The following is a 15,578-nucleotide window of genomic DNA, read 5'->3' as shown; positions in this document are numbered from 1 at the left end:
GGGTAAAATAAACTGGGGTGAAGGTGGTAAGTGGGTGGGCTGCTGCTAGACGGGGATCAGTAGGTGATGTGGGGGCAGGAAAGCAATGCGGGGAAGCAGTGTTGGCAGTGTTGTATAGTCTGCACAGATGGGAGGAGTGGGGGCAAATGTTGGTTGGGAGCCAGGTTGAGATGCAATGGCCATTTTAAGGATGTCAGTGGATGAGGCTGTGGGAACTTACTCTGGTTGTGTCAAGTTGTGTTCTCATGGCAGGCAGGAGTCATTCTTGATAATGCTTTGAAGATGGATTAACATGGAGTCCCATTCTATTTACTTAGGACAGTTAGGGAGGCTTCTTGTCTACTCCTGTCAAAGTGCTATGCTTTCACTCTCTGTCCAGCAGGCCAGCGTATTCTGCCAGGAAGATGCCATAGGGGGCTGCTGCACATGCCATTTCAGGGTTATTGCCCATTTAGCATAAAGGAGCACCAAGTCCATTAACCAACTGCCACCCTGTTGTTCTTGGGACACTTGTACATGCCTAGTGTGCCGGCCTCCCAGGAATCCAATCCTTTGCAGTGGGTGATGTCTGTCATACTGGCTAGAGCTGCTTGCCAATAATGCACGAGGGATGGGCACGACCATAGGTGGTGGTGAAAATCCTCATTGTCTGATTATCATTGGGGGCAGCAAAGTTGAGAGTCTGGGAAGATATGGTTCAGTTTAGCAGGGGTATGATATGCTTAGTGTAAGATGTAGAATTGGATGTTTTGAAGCTGCGATTATTGGAGATTATGTGAGGATATTCTAGTTCAAGGGACTACTCTGAGTCATGACGTCCCTTCCCAAAGTCTTATTTCCAGTGCTGTGTAAGGGGGGTTAGTGTATGTTCCCATAAGGCTCTGCATAGCAAGTGTCGGGTTGTGCCCATAACCAGTAACTTCTGCATGACTGCATACATTTGGAATTCCTCCTGGGTGTTCCCACATTATGAAGCAAATCTGTTGGAGCTGCCTACGCATGAGAAACAGGCTTGGGGTAATATTGTGTTCTTAAGTGGGTTGGTCAAAATATAGGAAGTAGTCCTCTAAGAAGAGATACCCAAGGATGATTGTTTTTGTCAAGCCAATGACACAAGCCCTTGGATGTCAGGATTTTCATACTTCTGGGAGGACCCTTGAGTGGTAATTCAGGGGGATACAGTGGGATGTGCTATGTGTGATGAAAGACTTGGTAGATGCATTGTTGGATGATAGTGACTGATCTAGGTGAGGCTGGTGACAATTGTGCTTTAAGAAGGAATAGTTGGAGCACATACTCTAGTTTTAGTGTGCCGTGACCCAAATTGGTGCCTCCAAGGAGGCAGCCAGGTTGATAGCCCTTGGAGCTGAGCAGCTGGATAATATTGTTCAAAAGAAGGAGCATCAAACCCGTCCTGGCCTCCGGGCAGCTGGTGTTTATTCAGTACTAATCGAAGGTGTCTGGAACACAGATTAAGTTGCTGAGCATGCTGTCGAGGTCACAGAAGCATTTCTAATTTGGGATGACCAGCACATTTGCAGATTAGTGTAGGATCTTTGATAGGGTTATTTTACCTGTCGTGGCCAGTGGGAAGCTCTTACAAAATTGAATCTTGGCTCACAGTGCGATTTGGGCATGCATCAGGCTACCTTCATTGAAGTCAGTGTCAGTATAGTATATTTGTATCCCTAAGTATCTGAAGACATGTTCTTTCCAAGACAACAGACCTCGCTGAGATCCATGGGTAGACAGGGACAAATTGACCTGCAAACTAACAGCGTCACAGTATTTTTGCACTGTCAATCCGATTGCAGGAAGCCCATTCTGGATATCCTTGCGATAAAGCAGCATATCATCGGCTTACAATGAAATCACAGGTATAGTGCCGTCCGTCCAATGGGATACTCATGACACGGCCTCGGTCTAGATATCTATTGTGAGTGGCATAATGCTCCTGTTTACAGGAAAAGAAGACTGAATCAGCTTACCCACTTGAACATGTGGGGAGGGGTTGATGTGTAACATCCAGGTGAAAACTAATAGCCTTTTACCCAATCCTATTCTATTGAGGACTTGAAAAAGGTAATCCCAATCCAGTGTATTAAAACCCTTCTCCAGGTCCAGCACCAGGCAGGCAGAGTGGCATACAGAGTGGGTGCTCTGTCCATGATTTAGTAGTAACATGTGAATGTTGAGAGAAGTGTTGCGTCCATGAACACCACCATTTTGGTCTGAGTGGATAAGGCACAGTAGCATTTGTAGATATCTCTCAGCTAAAATTTTACTTAAAGTGTTATAGTAATGCCCAATATCTCAAGTGGTATGTAGGAGGACAGGAAACGGATCTCTATCCGGTTTGGGGATTGAGAGTGAATGGGACTCTTGGAGGGAGCGGGGAGAATTCCCACTTGGAGAGCTTTTGTGTACATCGTGGGTAGGTGGGGGACTAGGCGAGTAGCGAATGTTTTGTAATATTCGATTGGGAGTCTATCAAGGCCAGGTTATGAATGTCAGATTTGATTTTTTGCTCAGGTATTAGGGCGTCGAGCTCTTCCAGGTGGTCCGCGGGTATACCTGGAAGGATAAAGGGTGACAAGAACCGGGCAGCAGCACCTCTGGAAGGCCTGTGGAAACTGTTGTATACATTTTAGTAATAGTTGTGGAAAACGTTTTATATATGTCATTTTTGGGATATAGGATAGTGCCTGCTCCAAGGTCTATGGATACAATCAGGGTTGTTTCAATATCCTGTTGTATGAGCCAGGCTACAATCTTACCAGCCTTGTCTCTTCTGAATGTGTTCTGGAGGTGTATTGGGCATCATTTATGCAGCACAGATGTTCTAACAAGGCGGCATGCTGATCATGGGAAATAGGGCTAAGAATAAGGTGGTGCTGCTTCCTCTTTTCGGAGTTCAGTCAAGGTCTTTTCTGCATCTACTATGCTCTGCTTAAGCTCTCTGTGCACTCTTATGATTGTGTGGGTGTGCAAGTCCTTAGGTACCACCTTGAAGGATTCCTATTCATACTCTTGTGATAAGACAGTGTCTTGATTCTCTGGAAAGTGTTGGGCAATGTGATCTAACAGTGTGGCTCGGAAAACAGGGTCCTCCAATGACTCACACTGAAGTTGCCAGGTTGGGACTAGAGGGATTGATCTGCCTCAGTAGAGGTCAGCTAATTGTGCATTGTCATCTGATATCCCTTGTCCAAGTTAGTCAGTGAGAGCCAAAGGGGACTATAGCGTTCGAACAGACTAAGCGGGCAACACAGACATATAGGTTGTGGGGCACAGAGTAAGGTGGGTAAACCCATGCAGTTGAATTCAGCCATTTCAAGACATCCAGGCAGAACCAATGCATGATCCATTGCACCAAGTGTACTGCGATGTGTCATTGTTGTCTGTGGCAGGGGGGATTGGATCTATGTGAGCGAACTTTGAGGACACAATTGAATTTTCCCCCATTGTATTCTCTCCTGTTTTATGTTACTCTTCTCCTGTGGCCTTGTCTCAGTGCCTTCTGGTTGTCGTTGTGTGGAATGAGAAGGCGTGGCTTGCTTGTATGTGACCCAAGGACACCCCGGAACTGTTTTGCCTCTGATAGAGATCACAACTGACGTAGTTGGCCATCCCATTGGAGTAAGAGTTGGAATAGTGAGCAAAGGAACGATGGATTAAACCCAGATCCGTGACTGGGGGTGAGTGTTTGAAAAGTTTCAACACTCTTTCCATCATCCCTTTGTGTCTGAATTTACTCATACAAAACCAAAGCAATTCAGCAGTTATACTTGGAGTTCTTTCAATTAACTATAACTCGCTCCCAGAGGTAACTAGAACTCGCGCCCTTGCCATGCACAGTTTTCTTATCAATAATTTTATCGTAAATTTTGCAGTGATAATATCAAAGATGCCATTCAAGATCTCATCAGTGATATAATGTGTGGAGTAACTAGCTGTGCATGGCAAAGGTGCGAGTTATAGTTACTTTAGGGGGCGAGTTATAGTTACTTGAAATAACTCTAACTATGACTGCTAAATTTCAATAGTTTTGTTCAAATAAATTCAGACCCTAGCTACAGCCTCCCTGTAACCTTTGTTTTTTTCAGTGAATTTCTATTGTTTTTTAACTTAAAGTAATTTTAATTGCTATACATTATTCCAACCCCGCCACGCATGGTGGGGGTTGGTCGCAAGGCCTGGCTTGCAGCCAGGTCTTGCAGCCAAGCCCTAATAACCAACCAACCATGCGCTACACACAGCCTTTGGCCACGCGCAGCACACCTTGGCCACAGGACCTGTCTCTGTGAGTGTCTGAGTGGGAATGAAAGTGGGTGTGTGAGTCTGAGTGGGTGCATGAGTGGGCGCCTGAGTCTCTGAGTACATGTATGAGTGAATGAATTAGTATATGAATGAGTCTGTGTTTTGTCTTTCAATTTTTTTTTCCAAATGCACAAATTTTTTCATTAAATTTGCGAACACTTCTGAATTTTCACGAATATCACGTGTGGTGTTGAAAAAGTATGCCCCTAAAACACACCTTTATCACACCCCAGGGGTCAGGGTTCCTTCACCCTGACCCCTTATGCCACTTTCAATTTGGAATTTCATCCCCAGGGACTGTGTCCCGTGAAATAAAATGGCAGCCACAACTTTTCAGTCAGGTTGCAGTCAGTCAGTTACAGCACTTCTTTTCACATGCGCATTCATGAAAGTTTGCGAATGTTTGCAAATTACTGGCAAAATAATTGCAAAGTCGCTGCAGCCATAGATATACAAATTACGATTTCCCTACATTTCCCAAAAACTACTGAACGGATTTACACCAAAAAAGCAAAAGATCAATCTGCGTACTGAAAGCTAGCTTTCTGCCAAATTTGGTGTAATTCCGTCCAGTGGTGCGGGTTGTATATGTGTCTAAAGGTCGTATGGGATTTAACATGGGAAAGGCAACTTTTTTGACCACTCCTTTTTACTCTGCCCCAACTTCACTGATCACCCCCAAAACATCCTGTGCGCAACAAGAATCATCGCAACACCTTTTTGGGAAAATTTGGTGAAGATTCGTCAAACGGTGCCAATGATAAAGGAAAGTCAAAAAAACACTTTTTCTATTGAAACATGGTCCTAACTATAACTATATGTATCCAAATGTATATGTCCCGATCCTTTTCACAGACAATTTTCTTGTCCCCCTCCTCTGTTGGTTGATAATGTGCCTGAGTACGAGGTCCAGGAAATCTGTGACTCCCGGTTTTTTCATGGGCGCCTCCAATATCTTATTCATTGGAAAGGTTACCCTATGAGTGAGTGCTCCTGGGAGGATGCCCCTTCAGTTCATGCTCCTATTTTGGTCCGTCGCTTTTATCGACTCTTCCCTCACAAACCTGGGGCCTCGGGGGGGGGACATACTGTCACGCCGCGGGCCCGGCCACAGGCTCGGGGTGCCGCGGCGCGGCATGCTTTACATGCCGCGGCGTGTGTGAGAGCCGCGGAAGAAGCCGCGGCTTGCACACACGCCGCGGGGAAGCCGCGGTTTGCGCTCAGGCCGCGGGGAAAGCCGCGGTCTGTGCTCAAACCGCGGAAACCGCCTTAGGTCGAATCAGGGGTTGCGGCACTCGCCGCGCCCCCTTCTTTCTGTTCTGCCGCAAAGGCAGACGCGGCAGGCCTTGAGACCCCGAGTGGGTTTCGGGTCTGACCGCGCTTAGCGCAATTAGTGCGCTTTTCATTTCAGCCCACATAAGATTTAATCTACTCACCACTTACCTAGGTTTAGAGGCAAAAGCCGAACATTGGCACACGTGGTGTTTTTATGCCCGCCTTTTTCCTTCCCAGCATGCTGTCCACTTCCTTTCTTCCCAGCATGCATTATTTCTATTTGTTTGAACACGTGTACTTTATTCACTACGATGTCCTTTTTCCCAATCCAAGATGGTGGTGTTTCTACTTCCTGTTTCCTACTTCCTGTCTATGGGTATATAAGGGGACTTCAGCTTCTTTCTCATTGCGTTGCAACACTCCTTGGTGGTAGTCACGCTCTGATTGATTTCTTCCTGCGATTCCAGTGTTTCCTGACCTGTCTTTGTTCTCCAGTCTTCCTGATCTTCAGTCCTAACGCCTGGTGTCCTCCTTTTTGTTTCAGGGAGTTCCTGTGGAGGTTTTTTACCCTACTGGGGAACCAGCTATATTACGCAAACCCTTAAAAAAAGAACACCTAAAGAAGGGTTTTTGTTGGACACAAGACGCTGAGTTAGCCTTTCAGGAGTTAAAGAAAGCCTTTATTCAAGCCCCTATCCTACGACACCCAGACACCAGCAAGCAATTCATTGTTGTCGCAGACGCCTCAAAAGGGCCATTGGAGCTGCCTTATTGCAAAGACAAGACGATGATGATTTAGAACACCCTGTATTTTACCTATCACACATTTTATCTGATTCCAAGCGGAATTATTCCATGTTAGAACGTGAATTACTCGCTTTAAAAACCGCGTGCACAGAATGGAGACACTTTTTGATGGGGTCAAAGGAACCTTTTGAAGCCCGGACAGATCACAGAAATCTACAGTGCCTCAGAAACTTTCAGTGTCAAAATAGCCGGCAGGCTCGATGGGCTTTCTTTTTCAGCCAATACGACTTCTATATCACTTACATCCCTGGTTCTCAGAATATCCTGGCAGATGCCTTGTCCCGACGTTATCCTGAGTGCAGCGATTCTACTGTTCAGAACTTATTTGACAACGACAAGATCATTGGGGTAGCACAGACTTTTTTAGACCAAGTCAAGTCCGAATATGCCCACCTAGACGAAGCAGAGCTGAGAAAGTTGCGTCCGCAACTGCATACAGATCATGGCTATTATTATCATGACAAGGCCCTGTTTTTACCCACTAAAGTAGTACAAACTGAAGCTTTACATATGTGCCATGATTCCCCTATCGCAGGTCATCGAGGAATGAAAGCTACCCAAGAACTTTTGCTGCGCTCCTTCTGGTGGCCAACTCTCAAAGCTGATACTGAGACATATGTATCTTCTTGTCCTATATGCGCTCAAGCCAAGACACCCCGTACCAGACCAGTGGGATTACTCCGTCCATTACCAGTTCCCCCCGGCCCATGGCATATCATCTCCACGGATTTTATGTGCGCATTACCTTCCTCAATGGGGAACCACGTAATAATGGTAACCGTGGACTCCTTCACCAAGATGGCTCACTTCACGGCCTTAAGAAAGTTACCAACGGCTAAGGAATTGGGTCAAATCTTACTCAAGAAATCTTTCGGCTTCATGGGTTACCTCAGGTCATTATATCGGATAGGGGTCCTCAATATATCTCCCGATTCTGGAATCAATTTTGTAAGACCTTGGGAATCAAAGTGGCCTTGTCATCCGGGTTCCACCCTCAAACCAACGGACAAACGGAACGACTCAATCAGGGTCTCGAACAGTATTTACATAGTTTCTGCAATGCTACACAAAGTAATTGGGCTACCTTTTTACCGCTTGCAGAATTCTCCTATAACAACTCCCTACACAGTGCCTCGAAGGTCTCTCCGTTCTATGGCTCCTACGGTTTCCATCCCAAGGCTTTTCCGACTCCCCTGAGAGATAACTCCAATCTTCCTGCCATCTCCTCCTATGTTCGACAGCTACGGGGTGTACAACGAGTTATCCATTCCCACCTTGTGGCCACTAAGTTAAGCATGAAAAAGATAGCAGATAGGAGACGTTGTGCGGCTCCTCAATATCAGGTTCATGAAAACTTCTGGCTCTCCTCTAGATTCCTACCTCTCCGACTCACTCAGAACAAATTCAAACCTCGCTTTTATGGTCCCTTCCTAATTCTCAAAAAGATCAACCCAGTGTCTGTGCGCCTTCGCCTGCCCCGGACGTGGAAGATCCACCCTGTATTTCATGTCTCTCAGTTGAAACCTTATTGTCCCGATCCTTTTCACAGACAATTTTCTTGTCCCCCTCCTCTGTTGGTTGATAATGTGCCTGAGTACGAGGTCCAGGAAATCTGTGACTCCCGGTTTTTTCATGGGCGCCTCCAATATCTTATTCATTGGAAAGGTTACCCTATGAGTGAGTGCTCCTGGGAGGATGCCCCTCCAGTTCATGCTCCTATTTTGGTCCGTCGCTTTTATCGACTCTTCCCTCACAAACCTGGGGCCTCGGGGGGGGGACATACTGTCACGCCGCGGCCCCGGCCGCAGGCTCGGGGTGCCGCGGCGCGGCATGCTTTACATGCCGCGGCGTGTGTGATGGCCGCGGAAGAAGCCGCGGCTTGCACACACGCCGCGGGGAAGCCGCGGTTTGCGCTCAGGCCACGGGGAAAGCCGCGGTCTGTGCTCAAACCGCGGAAACCGCCTTAGGTCGAATCAGGGGTCGCGGCACTCGCCGCGCCCCCTTCTTTCTGTTCTGCCGCAAAGGCAGACGCGGCAGGCCTTGAGACCCCGAGTGGGTTTCGGGTCTGACCGCGCTTAGCGCAATTAGTGCGCTTTTCATTTCAGCCCACATAAGATTTAATCTACTCACCACTTACCTAGGTTTAGAGGCAAAAGCCGAACATTGGCACACGTGGTGTTTTTATGCCTGCCTTTTTTCTTCCCAGCATGCTGTCCACTTCCTTTCTTCCCAGCATGCATTATTTCTATTTGTTTGAACACGTGTACTTTATTCACTACGATGTCCTTTTTCCCAATCCAAGATGGTGGTGTTTCTACTTCCTGTTTCCTACTTCCTGTCTATGGGTATATAAGGGGACTTTAGCTTCTTTCTCATTGCGTTGCAACACTCCTTGGTGGTAGTCACGCTCTGATTGATTTCTTCCTGCGATTCCAGTGTTTCCTGACCTGTCTTTGTTCTCCAGTCTTCCTGATCTTCAGTCCTAACGCCTGGTGTCCTCCTTTTTGTTTCAGGGAGTTCCTGTGGAGGTTTTTTACCCTACTGGGGTTTTTCCTCTGGGACTCCTTCTGGAGGGCACGGACTGTAGTGGTTTGCTCTTACCAAACAGCACCGTGGCTACCGGAAGGGGTCGCCCCTACCTCGGCCAGAGCAGAACCTGCCAGAACCGGGGCTGTTCCCCTACGCCTCTCAGCTTCGACGGTAAGCCCATTGAAAACCGTGACACGTCTTGCTTCAAACAATCGCGATCCGTCAAGAAACAACAAAAGTCCCAGTCACCATGGCTTGGTAACGCGAGTTTTTATTGGCACACAAAAATACTCAACGTGTTTGAGAAAATAACTTTCCTTGTTCACGAGTACCGAACATAATGATAGTTTCCATTTATAACCCTTTTCCGTGAAAAACTCCAACTGACACAAAGAACAGACAACATAATCTTCTATATCCAGCCGGACTGTAATAACAGCAGCCATCTTGCAATGGTTTAGATTTAAACAATAATGATGGCAGCAATGGCAATTAAAAAAGGCTACACAACATTCCAAACCCTCTTGATCCATATTGTAATCATTGCAGCTACGTTACAAAGATTGAATAATCCCTGATGCACATTTTTCTTACTCCAGCTTCTCCAAGAGCCGCACCATCATGTGTACTTAAAAAAATCCAAGTCTCCTGACTAAGACCCGCTTTTCTTAACATCTGATCTCCACCAGATTCTGTAATTTTTGCGGCTGCAAGCAAAACACATCCGGTGGCAGAATCGTCAACAGTTCCTCTGGATAAATATATCCACCAAATGGGCTCTTTAGGCAAATAGATGTGTGGTACACCTGCACCCTTTTTGTGGGCGGTACCTCTGCAATATTGGAAGATATGACAGGTCACTTTGGGACTTTCTGTCAAGGTTCATGGGCAAATTGCCGAAAGAGGACAGACAGAATTTTGAGGAAATCCTTTATGAAGGCTGACTGGTTACAAACCAAGTAATTAGCTCCCGGTTATTGTCGGATTTGTTCTCAGCGCTCTGTTTGGCTTTGGCTTACAGGCCTAAAACCGGAGGCCCAACAAAGAATATTGACCATTCCATTTACAGGAAATTCGCTATTCAGCACTCATACGGATGATGATATGGGCAAGATGAAATCTGAGTTAAATACACTTAAGTCGGTCATCCTAGAAAAAGGAAAGTAATTCCGACGCAAGTTCAGGCCTTATGATCGGCGACCTTACCATCAGAGGGTCCAAATCCCTCACTGGCTACCACAACAACAGCAAGCCAGATCACATTACCACCCAGGCCATCGAGCTCGAGGAAAAGGCCCCTCTCATCCATCAGCATCCTCTTCCAAAACACCTGCGAAACAATGAGCTCTCACTTCACCTTTCTCCATTCCCCACTCCGGTGGGGAGAAGTATTGTCAAACACCTGGAAGAGTGATGCAAGATAATAGACAATAAGTGGGTCTTGAATATTGTTCAAAATTGTTACTCACTTAAGTTCAAGTCCCGTTCCCTGCCTTTCCACCAAACAAATCATCAAAAAGCCTTGTTGCAAAACGAAGTAAACATTCTACTCCAAAAGGAAGCCATAGAAAAGGTTCGATCCTCTCAAAAAGGGTAGAGAATCTACTCTTGTTAATTCCTGGTAAGTAAAAAAGGCCCAAATTGTGAATAGAGACCCATCTTGGACTTGAGACTTCTCAAAAAGTTTATACGCAAAGAGAAGTTCAGGATGTTAGCCCTTCACCAGATCTACCCCCAACTCCATTGGGGAACTGGATGTATGCTATCAACCTTCAAGATGCCTACTTCCACATATCAAAAGTCAGTAATCATGGTAAATTTCTCTGATTGAAAGTAGCATCCAAACACTTCCAGTACAAGGTACTGCCCTTCAGGCTCAAGTCAGCACCCGCACATTCTCAAAATGCATGACAGTAGTTGCAGGCCTCTGCAACAATCTCTTGGAAGATCAATGATCTCAATATTCAAACCTCTGGGACGACACATTGATCCTATCAAAACATGCCAAACAGTTGCTCAAGTGGGGGATGAACAGTCAGAACCTTCTGGTAGGAGTCCCCTTTTACTAAGAACTTCCCACACAGACTCTTGTCACAGATGCTTTCCTTCAGTGATGGGGACCTCTGTAGTGCTTTCCTCTTATTTAGTTTCTAAGCACTAACATAACACAACAGAAATGCACTTCTGAGGTCAAAGAAGACTTTTATTGTTATTTTATTCTTCCCCAACCACAATGTTTATGAATGAATGACGAATTAGTAGCTTTCAAGTCCGCGTTAATCAAACAAAATATATCAGTTTGCAATATACACAGCAGGTTATATTTATAAGATATTGAATGCAAAGCAAAACAAATACTTCACCGTGTGGGAACTATTCACAGCTTCATCTTTCTAAGGTCTGCAAGCTGAGGACCCCTGTCAGCCGCGAGAAAGAGAGATTCATCTACCCACACGGGATTGCTGGCAGCCTGCGCCAAGCTCCAGCACGAGGTCCGGCAGATTCGAATCTGACTCTCTGCAGCCTGTTACATTCGTTACAAAGGTGTGCCCCCTCCTCTCAGACCTGGGAAACTGAGCAAGCCTTTTGGAGACTGGCCAGGTCTCCAAGACTACTCCTGTTCCCAAGCTCAAGGGAAGAGAAACGACGCCCATGTACTCTCTCTTATCAGGTCTAGTCTACTGTGAGAGCAAAACATCTTGGTTCTCTGGTGCAAAAACACAGCTTGGAAAAATACAGAACTCCACGTTAAAGGCAATGGGCAGCTAACCTAAATATCAAATGCAAAGTCATGTTAAAGGCAATAGGCAGCTAACCTAAATATCAAATGCAATGTCTAGTGTCATGTCAAAGCCAATAGGCATCTAAGCTGAATACAAAATACAATGTCTTATATCATGTCAAAGCCCATAGGCAGCTGAGCTGAATACAAAATGCAATGTATAATATCATGTCAAAGCCCATAGGCAGCTGAGCTGAATACAAAATGTAATATATGATATCATGCCAAAGCCAATAGGCAGAATATCTAATAGCATGTCAAAGTCAATAGGCAGCTAAATTGAATACATCATGTCAAAGTCAATAGGCATGCAATGTCAAAGCCAATAGGCGGCTAGACTGGATACAGCATATCAAAGCCAATAGGCAGAATACAGAATGTAATGGCTAATGCAATGTCAAAGCCCATAGACGGCTAAACTGAATAAAACATACCATGTGCTACTGGTGAACATTGAGCAACTAATATGCGCAGTGGTGAAACACAAAGTCATTGGTCAAAACAAACTTTATCAAATGGCAGGACATTCCGCCCTTTGACCAATGAATTTTTGTTTCACATATCTCATATTTCAAAAAAAAAAAAAAACATCAGCACAAAAAAAAAACATTATGATCAAAGCAATCCCTGTAAAGCAATAGAAGTGAAATAACACATTGATTTCATGACCTTTTCACATCAGATACATCTACATAGAAAAGACTGGGCAATTTTTTTTTTTTTTTTTTTTCTGAATGAGTTTCTAATTCAACAGTGTTAGCAATTTGATGTGGCATGAGTTCTGCTCATGTAAAGGTGCACGGTCCACCTGAAAGGTTTTCTGGAAGGTAAGCAAAAGTCAGAGTTCCATACGAGAGGGGAAAAAAAAAAAAACACAGCAAACAAGTTGAACTTGAACTGAAGGCGCAGTTTGCGCAAAATGGATCCATGGTGCTGGCACTTTACTCAGCCAGGTTCAGGTTGGGGATTCGGTCCCTTCCCCGACCCCACACGCACACACCGGAAGGGGGACCACACAGCGCACTCAGGGACAGTGGCGAAACGTGGTAGGATCTGCTAAAGAAACAAGTATGACTTTTCTTGCAAATAACATTTTTCATTTAAACTGCACCCTTTCTCTTTCTTTCCCTGTTTTATTATCAGGACGTTTTTGGGGCCCTTTGTTATATTTTCTGCAGGTTCTGGAGGGTCACTTGGGGCGTCAGCCCACACATCAGCACTGAGGTTTTTATCTGCTGCGCCACAGCTTCCTTTTTCTTGCACTGTCAGAAGGGCTGGGGCAGACTCATTCTTTACCAAACCTCCATTCACTGCATTTTTGCCAAGTTGGGCCATTCTGTCTCCAATTTGTATGAATGAATCAGATTCTTTTCTAGGTATCAGCATAATTTCGATTTTTCCTTGGTAATTTGCAGCAATCACTCTCCCTAAAACCTGATCACTTTGCCATTTCTGTCCTGGTAACTTTCCTCTCCCCAACTGCTCTGTGACTGCTTGCATGACAGATTGCTTTTGTGCGTGCTGCACAGTTTTTATCAAATCTAGGGGAATGTGCATCTCTCTCATCTCTGCCCACCTGTAAGTGGCCTTTTCACATTTCTGGGGCACCCACATAGCCATCCCCACTAAGGCAGAATTCTGGGTGAACACTTCTCTCTCTGCATTTTTCTCATTAACATCTGCAAGGTAATTGAACCAGTTAGGTGCTAAAACATTATCAAAGAACCAAAAATCAGCATAAAAATGACACATCTCACGTAGCTCTTGCTTTAAAATCTGACACACATTATACAACGCTGTTCCTTCTACTGTGCCAGAAAGCAACATTTCAGTCAATGAATCATTAGTAAAACAAACATGCTTTTTATCTTCAGTGGACACGAATTCAAATGGTGCACACAACTTCATTGGTAATTCTTTTATCTGTGGTACTCTAGCCCTGTCTTGCAAGTACCAGATCCATTGTATGATTCTAGCTAGGGGCACTATTTTCTTTCCTTGCTCATGATTTAAATGTACATAAGTATTTCCTTCTTGCACTGCGCAGAAACCTAAAGTCCTCATTATTTCATTTGCCAAATCACACGCGCGCAGCTGCATATTATTTTTCACAGTGACCATATACAAAAGTGTTTGGATTTCTCTCAAATGAGGGCTATTCTTTTTCCAAAAATCAAACAAGCTAATGAAACTCGGGGTGTCTTGCTCTAAAATCCTTCGTTTGCAACGGTAACTCGTAAATCACATTCTGAGCTCTCTCGTCCGTGTTATCAGTTAAGGAATGCACTTTGGCTGCCAAAAACCCTGGCTCAGTGCAGCTCGGAGCTGTCTTAACCCCCTCATTACTGGAATGGGACAAGAAAGATTCTTCATTTTTATAACTTTCAGCATTATTTTGAATTATCGTATCCTGGCTAATTTGCTCACATAAATTCCTATTTTCATGTTTCAACTTCCTACATTTCTCCTGCATTTCTCTGTAAGCAGATAAAGGTATCCAGACCTTTCTGTCATCATTACTTCCAAAAGACACGTTTTCTACATATATACAACGGGAATTATTTCTCAAAACAACATCAGGCATTTTAGCTACACATGCATTTTCTTCTGTAATTCCCCAAACAGAAAACAATTCACAGTTTTTCTTAGCACCATCAGGCAGTTCAACAACACATGTATTCTCAGACATGGTCTGCCGTGCTACTGTAATTCTCCAAACAGAAAACAATTTCTGTAATTCTCCAAACAACAAAAAACAATTACACTTTTAAAGTGTGCACTTAGAAATCTACTAACTCGTCAAACCCCTTCTTAATCACCTCTTAATGACCGACCCCACGACTCCAGGTACCAATTGTAGTGCTTTCCTCTTATTTAGTTTCTAAGCACTAACATAACACAACAGAAATGCACTTCTGAGGTCAAAGAAGACTTTTATTGTTATTTTATTCTTCCCCAACCACAATGTTTATGAATGAATGACGAATTAGTAGCTTTCAAGTCCGCGTTAATCAAACAAAATATATCAGTTTGCAATATACACAGCAGGTTATATTTATAAGATATTGAATGCAAAGCAAAACAAATACTTCACCGTGTGGGAACTATTCACAGCTTCATCTTTCTAAGGTCTGCAAGCTGAGGACCCCTGTCAGCCGCGAGAAAGAGAGATTCATCTACCCACACGGGATTGCTGGCAGCCTGCGCCAAGCTCCAGCACGAGGTCCGGCAGATTCGAATCTGACTCTCTGCAGCCTGTTACATTCGTTACAAAGGTGTGCCCCCTCCTCTCAGACCTGGGAAACTGAGCAAGCCTTTTGGAGACTGGCCAGGTCTCCAAGACTACTCCTGTTCCCAAGCTCAAGGGAAGAGAAACGACGCCCATGTACTCTCTCTTATCAGGTCTAGTCTACTGTGAGAGCAAAACATCTTGGTTCTCTGGTGCAAAAACACAGCTTGGAAAAATACAGAACTCCACGTTAAAGGCAATGGGCAGCTAACCTAAATATCAAATGCAATGTCATGTTAAAGGCAATAGGCAGCTAACCTAAATATCAAATGCAATGTCTAGTGTCATGTCAAAGCCAATAGGCATCTAAGCTGAATACAAAATACAATGTCTTATATCATGTCAAAGCCTATAGGCAGCTGAGCTGAATACAAAATGCAATGTATAATATCATGTCAAAGCCCATAGGCAGCTGAGCTGAATACAAAATGTAATATATGATATCATGCCAAAGCCAATAGGCAGAATATCTAATAGCATGTCAAAGTCAATAGGCAGCTAAATTGAATACATCATGTCAAAGTCAATAGGCATGCAATGTCAAAGCCAATAGGCGGCTAGACTGGATACAGCATA

At 44.6% G+C, this 15,578-nt stretch overlaps 1 protein-coding gene and 1 long non-coding RNA gene across 2 annotated transcripts in view; one reads left to right on the top strand and one right to left on the bottom strand.

The window, feature by feature from the left end:
* CFAP54 (cilia and flagella associated protein 54) overlaps positions 1-15,578 on the top strand; it is a 1,075,777-nt gene that overhangs the window by 279,033 nt on the left and 781,166 nt on the right. The window lies entirely within an intron of this gene.
* LOC138288189 (uncharacterized) lies at positions 12,419-13,784 on the bottom strand. Its single transcript, XR_011202357.1, has 2 exons — positions 13,290-13,784; positions 12,419-12,766 (listed from the first exon to the last, which is right to left on the bottom strand). It is a non-coding gene; the product is annotated as an uncharacterized lncRNA (long non-coding RNA).

The sequence above is a fragment of the Pleurodeles waltl genome, chromosome 4_1, assembly GCF_031143425.1.
Source record: "Pleurodeles waltl isolate 20211129_DDA chromosome 4_1, aPleWal1.hap1.20221129, whole genome shotgun sequence".
Classification (NCBI taxonomy): Eukaryota; Metazoa; Chordata; class Amphibia; order Caudata; family Salamandridae; genus Pleurodeles; species Pleurodeles waltl.
The sequence above is the reverse complement of the archived record's forward strand: the minus strand, read 5'-3'. Positions and strand labels throughout refer to the sequence as shown.